General features: G+C 44.1%; 1 protein-coding gene across 7 annotated transcripts in view; it reads left to right on the top strand.

Moving 5' to 3' along the window:
* Positions 1 to 6979: 6979 nt before the first annotated feature.
* Positions 6980 to 18435, top strand: part of LOC140897602 (uncharacterized) — a 343279-nt gene continuing 331823 nt past the window's right edge. For 4 of the 7 annotated variants that reach the window (XR_012154754.1, XR_012154755.1, XM_073310407.1 and 1 more), the window contains exons 1-2: positions 7373 to 7578; positions 7659 to 7788. The gene's annotated coding sequence lies outside the window, so the exon portion shown is untranslated. Of the gene's footprint in view, positions 6997 to 7117; positions 7211 to 7372; positions 7579 to 7658; positions 7789 to 8444; positions 8596 to 18435 lie in introns of those variants that run through there. The other 3 variants (XM_073310410.1, XM_073310409.1, XM_073310408.1) reach the window with 3 other exon arrangements.

Here is an 18435-nt window from a genome sequence, read left to right as displayed (position 1 = left end):
TTTCACCCATAGTATTACCTCAACTGTGAGGAGTGGAGGCCAGTTGCCCCAGGTGAAACTATTTGAGGAAGCTTAGCAAGGAGGAAATGTGCTGGGATGGGTAATTAAGTTACCCTGCATATATGCAAAGAAGAGCCAGGGAATTTTTCTTTTTCTGCATGATATATTTTAAATATATATATATATATATATATATATATATAAAAAACATCCAGCTTTCAGTTTTTTGTGGGGGAAAAAAAGAAGAAACAAAAAATTTAGGGGGAGAGGGGTGGGTTGGTGAAATTTCTCAGTTTCTGAGTTCTGAGTCGGGTTTTTTGGTATGTTTGTTAGCTTGTTTTAACAATAAAAACAATGGAAAACTGACCAAAATGAAAACTTTTCACAATTTTGTTTATTTTTGTTTAAAAAAACAAATTAAGAATTTTTTTAAAGGTAACCAATTCTAATTGAATTCCCTTTAAAGGCTGTGACTAAGGGTCCCATCTACACTATACAGTATTTGTGGCCTCTTAGGTCAGGAGCAGGGAACAGGACTCATAGGGGCTGGAACGGGCCTGGGAGTAGATAGGAACCCCAGGACTCTCATTTCCAGGCTGGAGCTGGCTGTCTCACCACCACCCCCACCGAGTCTCAGTATCTCCCCTTACTCCCCCTCCTATTCCTCTGCCCCTATTTGCAGAGAGTTTCCTCCCCCCAATTTTCATAAGAGTGGAAGAAGGAGCAGAAAAAGCCCAGTAGTTCAAGGTGGTTCTGCTCCCTTCTGCCTCATTACGAACAGTGGATCAGTCTGCTTTCTGCCCCTTTGGCCCTGGGGAAGGGGAAAGGGGGTGAAGAATCTCTGGAGCAGCACCTTCCCTTCAGGCCTAGGAAGTGGGCGAAGAAGCCCATGCTGCAGCTGTCCCCAGCCCCAGGTCTGGGTGCGGGGACTGGAGAGCCCTGGAGTTGCAAAAGGAGCAGAGGTGCTCTGGGGACAGAATTGGGGTAGAATGGATGTGGGGGATGGGCATGTCTGGGGCTGAGAAGGATGAATTAATTTGGATTTTTGGCTTCAGGGAGAAGTGGAAACTTGGCACTGTTAGGCAGCATTTTATACCCATCGGTGTGGTTCAATCTTTGTTCCAGTGAGCACTCCTGCACCCTCTAAATGTGGGAGAGTTGGCAATACGGTCATGCCACACACATGCACTGGAGGTGGACAGGAGTGTGTGTCAGAAATCAGGAGACAGACCATATCACACACTAAAACCTTTTCTGTTTTATGATTTTTTTAAATACAATTTTAGGGCCAAACTCCATGATTGCTTGGGGTCTGACTGGTGATGTTCAAACTTTAGGGGCTGGCAGTACTGGCAGCTACAGCCTGGTGTGGATTGCACCCTGCTGACCAGAGGCCCACCTTCCAAAATGGAGCATCCCCTACCCTAACCTAACAATAACAACTACTCCACACTGCCTGGGAGGAGGCCTAAGAGGCAGATAGACTGAAGGGTCAGGAACCCCAGGGAGGGAGAAGTTCTTATGGACTTTGATAGAGATACTTGGGGTGGATAGAGCTGTTGGGGGACAGATTTGGGAGTGACGGGTTTTGAGATACCTCAGGAATAGTTGGTTTTATGCTGAAGGGACAGAAGTAGCTAAGACTCAGGGGAGAGTTAAAGGACAAGCAGAGAGAAGGAAAAGGTCACAGACAAAGGGAGCCAAAAGGTATACACTAAGTGTTGGCTTCCTAGTTCAGGGCCCATTGGCAGGGCTTCCAAGAGATGGTGGATTTGAGAGGGGCTGTGGTCCAGAGACAACAAAGAGCATCTGTTGGAGCCACTGTATGTTTTGGACTCTTGCTTACTCTGGAAGTGTGGAGTTTTCCTCGTTTAGCCAGAGGGTTACATTTAAGCTGCCCCCACTCGCTATGGAGAAACGGGCTGCCCTGGCGATGGACATACTGGGTTATTAATAGTGTCTAAACAATTTCACAGAATCCTGCAAATTGGCGATAGAAAAGACTTGTTAGCTCCATTCCCTGTCTAATGCAGAATTTCTCCTCTTCACGTATTAGCACAGCATGCTGTCTAGTGGCATGTCCAGTCCACTTTTAAGATTTAAACAGGGGGGCTTACATACGTTTTTTTGATATTCATCCTTAATATCCCCCCCACTTTAGTTTTTCCCTTTACTTCATATTACACCACTTTATTACCCTCCCCCCAACTGCTCTTTTGCTTTCTCGGTGTTTATATACTGTGATCATATTCCCTTTAGTTGCTGTCATTTAGCCAAGCTGTTCATATTTAATAAAAAATATGTTGCACATAGAGACTTTAATCCAAAGGTCTCAAAGTGCTTTATGCCTCATAACACAGCTGTGAGGTTGGGGTTGGGTAATCCTTGTTCTGCTGCCCAGGATACTGAGGGAAGAGAGAGAAAGTGATTTGTCCAAAGGCATATAACGAATCTGTGATAGAAACAAGAACAGATCCAAGGCAACCTGGCTCCTACTCTACTCTAACCATTAGACCACACTCCTTTAGTTTTAATCTTTCTTCATAAGTCCTAGGACCACAGGAATTTTCATACAGGATCAGACCAGTGCTCCCTCAAGTCAAGTATTTTCTTTCTGATTGTTGTCAGTATAAGATGCTTCAGAAGATGATTCAAGGATCCCCATATAACCTGCCCACAGGGAGACGTTTCTTCCTAACCCCAGGCAGTTACTGGGTAAAATATGATTGTTTGTATCCCTTACATTAGATAAGTTTAAAAATAATTGAACTGTGGATGTTTTCATTATATAGAACAGTCTAGTTGGGTTTTATACTCCTCCTAATTTCTTGGCCTCACTAATATCTTGTGGCAGTGAGTTTCACTGGGCAATTATGCATTATGTTTTTTTAAAGTATTTTCACAGTTTTAATTTGTTGCCTTTCAACTTCATTGACTGCCCCATTGCTCTTATATTCTGAGAAAGGGTAAATAGAGAAATAGGTCTGGCACTCCTATCCCAATCATTATTTTGTGTATCTCTTTCATATTGCCCTTAATTTGTTTCCTCTCTGAACTAAAATAGTCACCATCTTTCAATCGTCTATATAGGCTTTTCTTCTACTGTGTTCATCACTGTAATGTCTGAGCACCTTCCAGTAGTGAATTAAACAACATGACTAATATCTGTCACACGCGGTTCATTCTCTCTCTCCTCCTCTCTCTAAGGAGATAACTGTGTGTGCACCGGAGGGTTTTATTTTGGTAGGGCTTGTTTTTAGGTATTTTTAGAATGTACATGCTGCTCTGTGTGTGTCAGGGCTTGTTTACACTTACAGCACTGCAGCACTTAGTGAAGATGCTACCTCAGCCAATGGGAGAGCTTCTCCTGTTGGCGTACATACTCCGCCTCCTCGAGAGGCAGTAGCTATGTCAGTGTGAGAAGCCCTCCTGTCAACTTAGCGCTGTCTACACCAGATGTTCGGTCAGTATCACAGGCGCTGACTTTCCAGAGTGCCAGGAGGTGCTGGACCCCAGCTCTGCCCCAGACCCTGCCCCCAATCCACCCTTTCCCGCCCCTACCTCTCCCCGCTCAGTTCCGACCCCTCCTCCAAGCTTGCCGCGTCCTCGCTCCTGCCCGCTTCCTCCCAGCCTCCTGCATACCACAAAACAGGCAGGGGTGGAGGAGGCTCTGATCCATGGGAGGCACTGGGGAGGGGCAGCTGGGGGGCTGCTGGTAGGTGCTCAGCACCCACCATTTTTTCCTTGTGGGTGCTCCAGCCCCAAAGCACCCACAGAGTTGGCGCCTATGGTCAGTATAACTGATTTTCCACATCCTTGAGTGACGTAGTTATACCAGCATAAGTTTGTAGTGCTTTGAGAAAGCAGGTCGAGGAAGTGCATCTTGAACCTGGAGTGGAAGGTAAAGTTTCTCTTTTCTGGAAGCCTCCCCATACCTCTAATAACTTTCTTTGCCTATCTCTGGGTCTCTTCTATTTCTGAACTATCTCTTTCAAGACATTAACCACAACTTTTACTCCTTGAAGTGGAAAACTTTTGAAAATAAGAGCTCTTGCAAGGAATGTTTAGAAGGCAAGCCTTTGTTGTTTGCAAAGCGACTTGGCAGTCTTTTTCTGTGTCCCAGTATAAAATCCAAAATTAACAGGAGGATTGATACAATAATAAGGACAGTCACTTAGACAGGGTGGCATTTTTATTTTTAATGTGAATACATTTAATAAAAAAACTTAAAATGTGTTGAAGAAATAGACATTAAATGATGTTGTTTTATAACACCTGATGAGTGAGTGTTAGAGAGGAAACAGTGTGAAAACTAGCACATCATGAGCAATAGCAACAGACAAAGCCACAACTGCTAGCCACAACTGCAGTGCTTTGCACCCCCATTCTCCCTCTATAGCAATTTCAGTGCAACAGAGAAGAAAGAGGTTTGAAGACAGTTTTTAAATTATGGCATAAATGAGAAGGAGGAGGAGGAGGATAGCATTCTGGGGAGTTGAGGTCCAAGAGGAGAAGCAAAATAGTTAGGAACAGCACTGGAGGCATGAATAGTATAGAAACGATTATGAGAAGCTGGTACTAGTAAGGTGTGACGAAGAAAGAGACCTGTTTAGGAAAATAGTGCTGAAAGTAAAGCCAGGAATGAGCTGCCAATATTTATACAGGGATTCCCACAACATGTGTCCATCCCCTGTCATGCTCCACCCTCTGCCTTGCCCTCTGAGGGCTTGTCTACCCAGAGACTTAGTGCTCAGCAAACCAGATGGTGAATCTACAGCTCACTAGCTAGCCACGCATTAACTAGCCATGTGGACTCTGCTACTGTGCACAAAAATGTCCCTAGTGTGCTTTGACTGCTGTAGATTTACACCTTGGCTTGCCACACGCTAAGTCTCTGTGTACACAAGCCCTGATAAATGTTTATCGGGGTGCTGCAGAAGCCACATACCTTTCAACCTGACAAGGTGTAAATTTGGGACACACTGTGATGGAAAGCCAGGATGAGGGGACACAAGTTATTCACTAAGAAAGCCTAAAATAATGAGGGATTCCCTCCTTTGGCATAAATGACTCTCTAACCACTCTTCCATGGTTCGTTTGTTCTAATGTAAATAATCCTCAGCAACGAAAGTGAGGGGATGCCAAATTTATGTGGGACCTTGCTAACTCTGGGACTTAAATGAGTGAGGTCCCTCAAAACTGGGGATACTTGAGAGATTTATGTGTAGGGGAATGGTCTGGGAAGAATTTATTTCCTAGTTTAAAATGCCAGCACTACTTCATAGCCAAGGAGGCAAGAGCACTTGAAGTACAAGGGCCACCGCCTGGAATTGTCTCTGAAAAACCTATGAAGTATTTTGCATAGCACATTGTTTGCTGGTGATGATATTGTCAGGGGAGGGGTTTGAGAGAAAAGACTGTGAACCTTGAGGGTTCAGCTGACTCTGGCAGGGGTAATCCAGATGTGTGGCTCTCCTCTGGAGAGAGGGACCCTAGTGGACTTCTCCAGCATGTCAACGTGTATAAGGCTGTGGCAACACCTGTTGTCAGCGATGGCTCCATTTTCTAGGGAAATTACAAATAGCGCTTGGGTGAGAAATTTAACATGGGAGAACAAGAGATTGAGAGAGGCAGAGTGAGGAGAAGACTGGTGAGATGTGCGAGCTGCGGGGAAAAAGAGCTAGGTGGGCTGTATAATCTTGAGCAGACTACAGGGGCAACTCAAGTCAACAGCCCTTCATGGAATCATGGTGCTGTGGAGTGAATATGCCAAGCTTTCACCTCTGGAGACCCAAGTTCAAAACTTCCTTCCAAACAAATTGAGGGGGTGGGGTTAGGACTGGATTAGCAGGGGATGCAGTGGGCTCAGTGTTGACGTGCATTGGCAGAATCGGAGTGGGGACAGTGTTGGTGTAGCAGGACAGGTTTGGAGTTAGTTCACTGGCAATATCCAGAGGGTTGTGCTACTGGAATGACTTTGGGTATAGTATTTTGGGACTGAGTGTGCACTGCTAGGGTTGTGTGCATCAGGGAGCTCCATCTCATGCCTTATGCTGGCCAGTGCAATTCAGCCTCAGCAATACGTTCACTCACACTTGAGCAAAAAATGTTTTTCTCTGCAAGTCCCAGCCACCCATTGTGATAGGTCAGCCCTTCTGTTCCTCTGATCAGCAGCATGCGAGCAGGAGGGTGGAGAATATACATTGATGTTATACTCTGAGCTTTGATTCTTCTTCTTTGTAATGGTTTAATATTTTGGCTTAGTAAACAATCTGCATATGCAAAACAAAACCTTACAACCCTCCCCAACACTGGCTGGCTCCGTTGAGCTCATCTCATTAACTTCCTGAGAGCAAAACCCTTTTGAACAGCCATTTCAGAATGTGTGAAATTGATTTCATATCCATCCTTCTCAGTGAAAGAAGATGGCGGCACAGAGCTGTGGGCTGTATGAACTCCTCTCCCCCCCTCCCCCCTCTTGCTTTAGTTTTTGAGAGATCCTATTCCCACAGCTCATCTCCATGGTACAAAACAGATGGCTTTCAGTCTCACTGATGCTGTGTCTGGTGCCTGCAGGTTAGCCACACTGACTTAACACACTGTCTCCACTCCGTACCTTCTGGTGAGAAAACAATAGGAGACAAATTTATAACTGCCCCTCCTCAGGTCATTTGCATAGTGCAAATTCCCCCACTACCTCTCATCCTCACCCCCCGCCCACAAATGTCTTCATGTAATTAATTAATACAGCATTCATCAGGGCTTAATTCACGTTCCTGTAGTACACCAGGATGGCAGGAAAAGGCAGGGGGGACCCTACCGAGGGGGACAGTAGTACACTCCAGCTTCTCCGTTCTATCGGTAGAACTTAATTAGTCCCCATGATAATATCTGATCATTTCCTGCAGCCTTTGGATCACATGGTTCAAAAATTTTTTAGTGCACCCTAGTGTATAGCCCATTCCAAACAAACACCGCAGCATCTTTCCCTTAAGAGTCAGTGCACGGGTTTTGCTTTTGGATTTTTTGCAGGGGGTCGGCTAGGGGGAATGTATGGAGAGGCAGGACAATCTGTTGTAACAAAGCCCCCTTTTTCTTTCCAACTTTAAACCCACAGTGTTGAGCCTGGTGAGGAAAAGAAGCAAAATAGCCTGCTGCTGCCTCCTTAGATACAGTCTGTCTCTGGGGTTTGACATTGGAAATGGGCAAGGTATGTGGAGTGCCGGAGCTAAAACTGTGTCAGGCTGTAAAGAGTCCAGTATATTCATTTTTGCTCATAGCTGTTACTACTGGTATTGCAGGCTTGCTATTCTTTTTTCCTTTTTAAACATGACCTGCTTTCACATGCAGTACCTCCTATATTGCAAATTCTTACTGCCTTTGCCCTGAAGGGGACCACAGCTGGAAATCCAGCGAAGGTTGGGGGAGGGCGAGCGGGCCCGCGCTTTTATTTTTTGACTCTGGCAAAAGAGCAAACTGGGGGAAAAAAAAAAAAACAGAAAATTTAACCGATGTGGCAATTTTAGGAGGCGAGCATAACTTCTCAAGGACCTTCTGCAAAGGCATCCAATCTGGAAGGTAATTTCCTGCTGGTTAATTAGCATTGGTTTACAGAGCGCATTGGAATTTAAACGTGGTTTTTCTAATTTTTTTTTAAGCTTTAAAAGGAAAAAAAAAAAACCCAAAACAACAATGTATGCCGGCAGTCCATTCCTTGGCAGCATACAAACGAGGTGGGGGCAGAGGCTTGTAAGTACGGACGTGAATGCCAGTCGCTAACGCAAAAGGGTATGTCTTTTATTTGCACGTTGTCTTTGGAGAGAGACTCACGACTCTCCTCCCCTTAAAACAAAACAGTCCCCCTTTGCTTTAAACATTTTGTGCGGTCAGCAACTGCGAAATTCAGATTGTCTGGATACCACATTTAAAATAAAATAAATAAAGGGGGTGGTAGATGGGAGAGAGAGGGCGAGGGAGAATGGGGCAGAGGGGAAAAAAAAACAAAAGCGGAAAATATACTGCCTGGCATGCCGAGGTGTTCAGCGGTGGATCAGGCGCCTTGCCAAGTGTGCACACAATAAGCAGTTGTAGTATGCACAGTGCCCTTGTCTTCACTAATGGCAGCTGCAAAATAAAAAGTCTTGAGCATTGATTACGATGGAGGGCAATGGGTTGGGGGGGGAAACGGGCGGGGGTGTGGGGATGCGGAAGTATAGACAGGCAGGTTTGCGTGTCTCCCTCTCTCTGCCCCACTGTTTCCCTTCGATCCAAAATGGCTGGCGATGTTCCCTGACACACACACACACACACCTCTATTCCCCCCCCCCATTTTCTTCTCTCTCTTTCTCTCGTCCTCCCCCCTCGCTCTTTTCAAGGATCTTGGTGTTAATGCTGTAGGTCTTTAGCTTGAATGCAAAGGCTGTTTTCTGTCAGTTCGGCACACCAGCCTGTGAGATGCCATCTCGCTCACATTCTTCCCAACGCTAGACAGAACTGAGGAATCTGAAAGGCATTATTGGTGCTCCGGCAGCCTGACGCACCCTGTGCACTTGACTCGCTCGATTTGCATATGCAATGCAGCCATACTTAATGAGTGTGAGTAATTATGCCAATCAGAGGGTTGGTTTGTGTGGGGCGGTATTTTTCCCCCTTCCTCCCCTCTTTATCCCCGGCCTGCAGCATTGAAACTTAGCTACCTCTTTGGTGGTGGACTTAGGAGCGAAGGGGGAGGGAAAAAAAGGGGGTCAGTTGGCACAGCAACTGTTGTTAAGGGAGAATAGGAGGCTTTCTTAGATACAGTAGCAGCTGCCAGCCAGAATAGCAAATACGAGAGACTTGGCAACACTCCAGCTTCCTGGAGGGTTTCAGAGGGATGGTATGTTTGTGGGTAAGACTAGCTAATTAATCTTCCGGCAGGGAACAATGTAATATCAGACAATTACAAAGACAGAATGAAATGACAATAGTTGGAAGGCTGGCATATGAATTTCTCAAAGGGTCCATTCCTCAGCCCACTGCTGTATACTTTATATGTGGGGAAAGCATTGACTGCACTTGCGTTTTTGTCTGAATTGAATTATATCCATGTAAGGGAGAGGCTGGGGGGAGGGCGGGAAACTAGACTTGACTGCGTAAAGGTTTTCAGGAGAGAAAGGGAGAATTGTTCAAATTGAAATGGGTCCCCACTCCACACGCCATACTCAGGAGGCAAAAAATGTGTTGTCAGCAACCCCATAGGTTTGTGGGTTTGGGTTTTGTTCCCCCCATGCCCATCCCTTCGGTTGTCCTGTGATGATGCCATGGTGTGAAACAGAGTTGCCATTTTGGGGGGAAATGGCTGGCTGGCTGGCTGGGCTGAGGCAGTAAAGCCTCCCTCAAAGCCCCACTAGTTGTTGGAAGTTATTGGGGAAACACACCTACTAGCCCAGTGGCAGTAATTGCCAATAATTAGCTGTGATAACTGTTACCTGTAGTTGGGATGCTGTGATGAATAGGTCAGCACAAGTCACATGTCAGAGGCTCCCCATCTGTTTATTTGCAGTGGGGAAAGTATTAAGAAAGTTTTATTTATCCTGGAGCTTAGGAAAACATCAGCGGGAGTTCACGGTCTCTCCAGTATTTGCATGAGAAACCACTCCCTCCCCATCCTCCCTTTTTCAGGGCTTTACAGCTAAGCTATTGAATCTCCCTCCAGGCACTGCGCTCCCACAATAAAACTTAACGCAAATGGGTCTCTATATAGGAATGATTAAAAATGAAATAAAAACAAAATTGGTCAAATTCTGTAAATAAAATATGTATTTCTGCGGCTAAGGCTGAGCTTTGTCAAGTGATGGCTTCATAATGTGGCCTTTGCCATGTGTCTGGCACAATGGGGGATGCTTTGCAAAACTGCCCCTTAGCAACTCATCCAATACAACACAGAAGAGAAAAAGCTTGTTGGATCTAAACCTCCTTGGTCACTCTCCCTCCTCTGTGAGAGAGCTGTTTGTTTGGTGCCTGTGTACAAAAGGTCAGATGTCACAGGCAAGGCTTTTTAAAAACCCTTATGAATTTCTGCACACCTGTGATAGGGAAGCGGCTCTCAGGAAACCTTTCTCAACTGCCTGGGTATAGACAGGGGGATCTGTGAGTGCCAATTGTCACTAAAGTTATTGGATTTAAGGTATTGTAAAATAAGGGGAAATTTTAAAAAAATGGCATGGTTATTTTTTAAGGTAAACTAATAATGAAAAATGTTTGATTTACAACCCTGGGGCCCAGTTCTCCAGGCTGCAGGATACTTGTCTCTCCTTTTGGTGGCAGGGGAATAGGGTCTCTGGCAATAGTTCTCTGTTTATCGACAGATACCTCGCAATCTGTAGCAAGGCAAGTCTCTCTTCACGCCACTCCCTGATGCCCTGCTCTAGAGAGAATACCTTGAGAGTGAAAAGAAAGTTCAGACTCCACACATTACATTTTCATTCCTTATCATGTCACCTGAAGACCACCACCAAAGGTGCTGTTGGTGGATTTTGTAATGTGGACATTTGTCCACCAGCAGTGAGGTAGAGACCTTCAGAGACGGTGGAAACTGTTGCTGCCTTGGTTTCATTGGGACTTTCTCAACAGTGACTCCCCCAAAAGCCTCTTGGGTCAGTTTCTTATAAGGGTGAGTAGCTTTTTGTACGATTTCAACAATGAAAAGGAAATTGTGAAGCCAACATTCTCTATGAGCACAGGTTCCCTGATGAGCTGCAGGGTATGCAGTCTAAAAGCTTCTCCATGACAGACCTACTTGCTCTGGGACAGCTCTGAGGCCTTCAGCTCCAATCCATGAAACTGAAGTCATAGAGCTGTGAAGAAAGGATCCAGATTACTGAAGGGGGAACCTGAGAAGGTGCCATTCACATCATATTTTGTATTTATACAGATCCTTTCCTCTGAGGATCTGAGAGTTTTTTCATCAGAGAGTATTATTCCCATTTTACAGATAGGGAAATGGAAGGCCTGAAGGGTTAAGTGAGCCCTGCCCAGCCCCCCAAGACTATGCAGTAACTCAGTGGCAGATCTGGGAAAGAGTGGTTATATCTCACTAGAAGTTTATACCGTACCTGTCACCAGGGTAGTTGAGCCCAAGTCTTCTGACTCCCAGTCCTCTGCTCTAGCTCTTATACCTCTTAATCCTGACCTGCCCATTGGAAGCTCAACCAAATCCATTGGCACTGCATATTTGGACCTGGAACTCTTGCAAGATCAGCCTTTTCAGAAGATGGGCAGACGACCATCCCAGCTTCTGTGTAGGTGCAAAATACCTCAGCCATCCTTTCTCAGGAATCTGATGCTTTTACTTCAGGGCCCTAGCTGGAACCAGGAAGTGAAGAGGGAGAAGAAAGCAAAAGGAATCTGATCACTTTGATATTCAACAAAAGGGTCCATTTGGGTTTGGTTTGAATCTTGGGCAAAGGTTTGTGATGGTCTGTACTTTATCCAAACTATTCACCATTCCTGATAGTGGATTTTGTACCCTTTGAGTCCTACATACCAACTGACTATTTTCTGGCTTTTCTCTGTCTTCAGTTATGTGTATATCAATCTTGTTGATACCAGTGGATCTGGACTTGACTTTCTGAGGGCAGAATTTTCACTTTTATGTTTACAGTAGAGCGGTTTAAAACAAAAGCGTGCATGAAATTCTACAGAAACGGCTGTAAATTCACAGGTGTCTTTCGTTTAACTGCAGGTTTGTGCTTTCTGAATTTTCTATGGATATTGTGATAGGGTCGAGCCAGATGGCTACAGGAGAGTAATAGAAGGCAGATATATAAGCCCCAGGCTAAGTAGGTCCCTTTTCCCTGGGTAAGGTAACAGGGAAGGTTCCAGAACAATCAGGAACCTTCTGGAGACAATTAAGACAGGCTGATTAGAACACCTGCAGCCAATCAAGAAGCTGCTAGAATCAATTAAGGCAGGCTAATCAGGGCACCTGGGTTTTAAAAAGGAGCTCACTTCAGTTTGTGGTGTGCATGTGAAGAGCTGGGAGCAAGAGGCACAAGGAGCTGAGAATGAGAACGCGGACTGTTGGAGGACTGAGGAGTACAAGCATTATCAGACACCAGGAGGAAGGTCCTATGGTGAGGATAAAGAAGGTGTTGGGAGGAGGCCATGGGGAAGTAGCCGAGGGAGTTGTAGCTGTCGCACAGCTGTTCCAGGAGGCACTCGAGACAGCTGCATTCCACAGGGCCCTGGGCTGGAACCCGGAGTAGAGGGTGGGCCCGGGTTCCCCCCAAATCCTCCCAACTCCTGGTCAGACACAGGAGGAGTCGACCTGGCCTGTGAATTCAGAAAAACGGCCAAGCTGAGGGCTGCTGTGAAGCTCCAAGGCGAGCAAATCTGCCAATAAGCGCAAGGTAGAGCAGGAACTTTGTCACAGTATATATTTTTAAATGGAAAAAATCCATGCTTTCGTTCCTATAGCTAGGAAGATGAAATGGGTGATTAGGAATGTACATTTTCCTCTTGCCACTGAAATGTAAGAGAATTGGTACTCTGCCAAGTGGGGCATGGTGGCTAGGAAAGGGTTAACAGCACCCTAAATGCCTCCCATTCCTGGGGGGAGTGCACCTGTGCATTGTTGAACATCCCCTGTTTACCACAGGGTGCCTTCCTTTCATGCCGAGCCTCTTCAAGTCAACCACTTGAGTTAGGAAATGTAATTTGTAATAAATCTGTATTACAGTTCTGCATTACTGTACAAGTAAATCTGCTTCAGTGGTTGTAAAAATTAATTCCTTATCCTAAACATTATTATATAGCTTTTAAAATGAATTGACTGTAGTTGGTATCTTAGTATGTGCCATTATTGGTAATTAGTGTAACAAAATAATGTTGCTGTAATATTTCCTTCCTGCCCCTCCCTCCTTTAGGAGCCGTTTCCTATTAGACAATCAGAATTGCAAATGTGATGCTTGCATGCAAACCTCTTGCTTTGGTTTTTGTGTTGGAAGATAATCCCGCTTGTTCTGCATCTTGGATTGCTGTTTTGCCAATAAGTTTTTGATTATGAATAAGCTTCATAGTCACGGTGCTTCAAGGCCCAGTGTCTCAAGATGCTGATCATTCTTCTGCACTTGGATTCTGTTCAGCAGAAGCTGAGGTTGCTTAGACCTCCTGGACCTAGTCCGTACTTTGGGTAGCACCTTTCCTACAAAGCGGATCTCAACAGGCTTTACCGTGATACATCATACAGGCATATTTTGGGCAGACTCATCACCTTCAAAAATTGAGCTTTCTTTAAAAGTTTCCATCTCTTCTGATGGTGAAGTTATGCAGGGTACTCTTTTCAGCCTGCTGGCAGACAGCCTGAATAGCTCAGGGAGTTGTGATCCGATAAGAATGGGGTGTTAACTCTGAAACCTAATGGCACATTGAATGTCACTATTTCTAACTATTTCCCTGCTGATCACTTTTGCTGAACCATCCAGCTGCTCAGACAGAACTTTTTCTCTCCATAGTCTGACCACCAGTTAAACAATGTAAGTGGGAAGCATATGGTATAAATAGAACCACATTCCATATATTCTCTTTATAACAATGTTTTACATATTTGAAGACTTTTATGTCCCCCTTCACCCTTCTTTTCTCTAGACTAAATATGTGAATTATTTCAGTCTTTCCTCAAGAGGTTTAGAACACCTGAACTATAATAATTTGTGGTGTTCGCTTCTGGATTCTCTCCAATTTGTTCACATCTATCTTAAAGTGTGATTCTCAACGTCTTCTCATGGATGGCTACCAAAATGACATGTAGTGGGCAGCTTTGTAGGATTAGCCAGGAAATCGGTTACATTTTCTCCTTCATGTTGGTTTCTTAAGTGAAATTTTTCTTTCTTAGCTAAGGAATTTTGGGAGGAGAACATAGCGCTTTTTAAACACTTGGATCAAATCATCAGAGTCCAAATCACTGGGATCTTGAGGGACATTCTAAGCCTTTCAGGATGCAAATATCTCTCTTTTTCCAACCACAGTGAGGCATTTTATTTTATTTTGCTACGTGCCTTAGGTACAGGGTGGATGACCCCTGTAAATAAAGTAGGTCCATCTTCTTTATGCCAGGACAGCTGCTCCTGTCCATTTGGACAATTAAGAGCATAGGGGAGCAGCTGAAGCCTATAAAGGACTAGGGAGAATCAGAGACAGGGGGAGGCCTGGTGAATCAGAGTTGCCTGAGAGGGAGTCAGAGCAGATGAGAGCGGCCAGAGACTGTATGTTTGGGACCTGGGAGAAAGCTGAAGGTAGGAGAACAGCAAGTGGGTTTGTTGGCTAATATCCCCAAGCCTGAGAGCTAGGGGCAGAGGGCTGGAGAAGGCTAAAGGCAGGAGAAGCTGCAGAGGGAGATTCCTGCTGGCTCTAAGTCAGATAGCCAGAGCCAGGGAAGGCTGAAGGCAGGGGACCAGCAGAGGAGCTTATCTTCTACTGTCTCTGGGGCTGGAGGGCTGGACTCAGAGGAACCAGGAGAGGGCCAGGGGGAGGGAGAGATGTTCCCCTGGTAAAGATGATCTGCCAGCGAACAGGCTGTGGGGGTTCCCACTGGGAAGAGTGGGATTATGTTCCAGTAGGAGGGGCTGGTACAAGAACAGTGGGGGCCTGCCAGAGCATCTGGACAGGGTCAAAGGCACTAGTGTGTGATATATGGAGTCTTATGAGATGAAACACCAGGTGAGCTTAATGACTGTTTGCACTGGAGTGAGAAGTGAACTGTGTGTGTTTGGAACTTACATTTTGGACCATTTGCACCATGTTTTATAATAAACCATCCCCAAGGACAGTGTTATTGTGTCAAGAGAGCTTACGTGGAATTACTGGGGACGAATTTTTGTCTGAAACAACGTTTCCAGAAAGGTCTTTTGCCTCTTTGGCATTTTCTGATGGAAAAATTGTTCTGTCAGAAAATTTCCAACCACACCTTCTTCTACATGACACATCCAACCCTGCTAGGTTTCCGAGTAGCAGCCGTGTTAGTCTGTATTTGCAAATAGAAAAGGAGGACTTGTGGCACCTTAGGTTCCATTCTTGCTTTTGGGCTCCAGGCCAGTTCCAGCTACAATGCTATCAACTGACAAATCTTTTGATCTCTGACATATGGAATATTCCAGACCTTAAAGGTTCCATTTGTATACATGGTCACCACAAGCTTTAATGTTCCATACACCACTGTAGATGCTTTTGTCTGGAATTCAAACACAGAAATCCCTCCAGTGGGCCACTATGTGAGTATGCCATTAACAAAGATATACAACTCCTGGGGTTAAAATAGGACTTCACCATTGTCCACAGTCAGTTTCTGAAGTGGTAAAGCCTGAAAGAAGTGAGAAAAAAATTCTAACATAGTGGTGATACATCTGCACTACAGTATAATAATAATAATTAATAATCATAATACCTAGCTTTTTATAAAGCACTTTTTATCCTTCGATCTCATACTGCTATACAAATGAGGTAAGCATAAATATAGGATCTGTTAGGTGCGCATGGTGTAAGAATGAGCTCTGAGTTAATGTCTTCTGTTATAGTGCAGCCCAGAGGAACGTGTCTTTTGAATTATCTTTTCCCACGTGCTCTTGCAGTAGAAGAGTTAAATTGGGGTGAATTCTCTCTGTGACAGTGACCATTGTGTACTGGCTAAGGCAAGGGGAAGATGATTATTGTAACTTGTTTCCTGCTTTTCTGAGTTAAGGAGATGTGTCCCAAGTTTGTTTGTTTGGGTTTTGTTTTTGTTTTTGTTTTTTTTTTGGTAGGAATATACCAAAGTAACAGATGTTACAAGAAACTTTAGATCACATTTGGATAATTTATTGAATTACTTGAAAAAACTTGAATTTTTAAAGTACTTTTTTATTTTTTGTCTCTGGTTGTATGAAAGGTCAGACTTTTTACAACTGCTGTATAAAGGACAGAAAGATGTTTACATTTTATATATATTTTTGTGAGAAATCTATGTGATAACTGGCTCATTTTGCTTATTTAGACTTTGTAATTATGTATTTAAAACAGGGGTTTTCAAATTTTGTTTACTTTGTGGGCCATTTCTTAAGATCATGATTTACCTTGTGGCACAGCTTCATTCACAGCCTCCTGACCCTAATTCCAGACCTTCCTTGTGGCACCTACAAGGCTAGGAAGAAGTAGTAATCCCACAATATTCTGAAGACAGAATACAAATATATTATCTTTATGGGTTGCGTATGGCTGCCTGGTTGCATCAGTCCCCACATCTTTTTGCATCAGTGCTACTTATCTCCTTTCCTTGATCAGTCCTGAATCACTTTCTCTCTGCAGCAGGCTCCTACTGCTGTTAGGAACTTTGCAAAGAGAAACCAACTGGGATTAATCATTTTCCACATCAACCTCCTTGAAAACATAAACCTGCTTGCCATCCAGCTCACAGCTTGTTGCAGAGGGGAGACTGACTTACCTTGCTCATGCTATGTTTGTTTGCTCTAGCCTTTTTTTGCTGAAAAATTTCTCACTGTCACTGAAGCAGTTCAGACCTCACAGGTGGCTAGTAGCAGTGGGAGCCCTAGTGTAGACAAGATTCCAAGCAGCTGCCAGCATTTTAAACCATTGTGTCAGCTAACCTAGTCAAAGTGGGTCTACCTGACCCAGTGTTAAAAACATCAGCATCCACATTACTACTCCACTAGCATTCACAACCATTTCTGCTACCACTGGTGTTGGTAACCGTGGGAAATTTTTCAGGAGAAAAAGCCGACAGTATATTTTTTATCAATTAGGCACGTTTATCTGAATTCCCCCCCCCGCCCACACACACATGCTTGCTCATGACTGTACCACAAAGGGTACACTATTCATAGTTCAAGTTTCAGAATTCTCCTCTTGTTTCACTGTGGTTGTCAGTTCTCTCCCCTTTCCCCTCCCAACATAGAATCATAGAAATGTAGGGCTGGAAGGAACCTCGAGAAGTCAAGTCCAGCCCTCTGCACTGTGGCAGGACCAAGTAAACCTAGACCATCCCTGACGGGTGATTTTTCTTCCAACTTATTTTTAAAAGCTTCCAATGATGCAGACTCCATGACCTTCCTTGGAAGTCTATTCGAGAGCTTAACTACCCTTATAGTTAGAAAGTTTTTCCTAATATTTAACCTAAATCTCCCTTGAGGCTGATTAAGCCCATTACTTCTAGTCCCTTCATTGCACATGGAAAACAATTGTTCGCTGACCTATTTATAACAGCTCGTACCTTAGAGGAAGACTGTGATTGTGTCGCCTCACTCTTTTTTCTCAAGACTAAACATGCCCAGGTTGTTTTTTTGTTTGTTTGTTTTTGTTTTTTTTCCCCAACCTTTCCTTATAGGTCAAGTTTTCTAACCTTTTGTCATTTTTGTTGCTGTCCTCTGAACTCTTTCCACTTTGTCTACATCCTTCCTAAATTGTGGTGCCCAGAACTGGACACAGTACTCCAGCTGGGGCCTCAGCTGGGCCAAGGAAAGAGGGAGAGTTACCTCCTGTGTCTTACATACACCACTCCTGTTAATGCACCCCAGCATCATATTAGCCTTTTTCCAGCTGCATCATATTCAGTCTGTGGTCCACTATAACTCCCAGATCCTTTTCAGCAGTACTACCACCTAGCCAGTTATTCCCAATTTTGTAGTTATGTGTTTGATTTTTCCTTCCTAAATGAAGTACTTTATACTTGTCGCTATTGAATTTCATCTTATTGAATTCACACCAATTTAGTAAGGTCATTTTGAATTTTAAACCTGTCTTCCAAAGTGCTTGTAACCCCTCCCAGCTTGGTCTCATCTACAGATTTTATAAGCATACTCTCTACTCCATTATTCAAGTCATTAATGAAAATATTGAATAGTATGAGACCTGGGATTGACTCCTACCAACTCCACTAAATACACCCTGTTAACTGGACAGAAAGCCATTTATAACTACTCTTTGAGCATGGTCTTGCAACCAGTTGTGCACCCACCTTATAATAAATTCTTCTAGACCACATTTCCCTAGTTTGTTTAGAGTATGTCATGTGGAACTGTGCCAAAAGCCTTACCAAAATCAAGGTATATCACGTCAACTGCTTTCTCCCATCCACTAGGTCAGTAATCCTATCAAAAAAGGAAATTAAGTTGGTTTGGCATGAATTGTTCTTATAACCCTATTATCCTCTAGGTGCTTACAAACTGACTGTTTAAGAATTTGCTCCAGTATCTTTCCAGATTTTGAAGTTAGGCTGACTGGTCTATTGCATCACGTGAAGTAAGAAAGGCTGACAAGTTTTCTGAAAACTTCCAGTAATATGAAAGATCACCTTGCAGCTGAGTTGAAAGATGGAAAATTTCAGTCCAAAGGAAGGATTTTATTTTAAAGAAAGTATCAGAGGGGTAGCCATGTTAGTCTGAATCTGTAAAAGCGGCAAAGAGTCCT

The sequence above is a fragment of the Lepidochelys kempii genome, chromosome 14, assembly GCF_965140265.1.
Source record: "Lepidochelys kempii isolate rLepKem1 chromosome 14, rLepKem1.hap2, whole genome shotgun sequence".
In the NCBI taxonomy this organism is placed as follows: domain Eukaryota; kingdom Metazoa; phylum Chordata; order Testudines; family Cheloniidae; genus Lepidochelys; species Lepidochelys kempii.
Note: the sequence above shows the minus strand (reverse complement) of the source record. Positions and strands in the feature narration are given on the sequence as shown.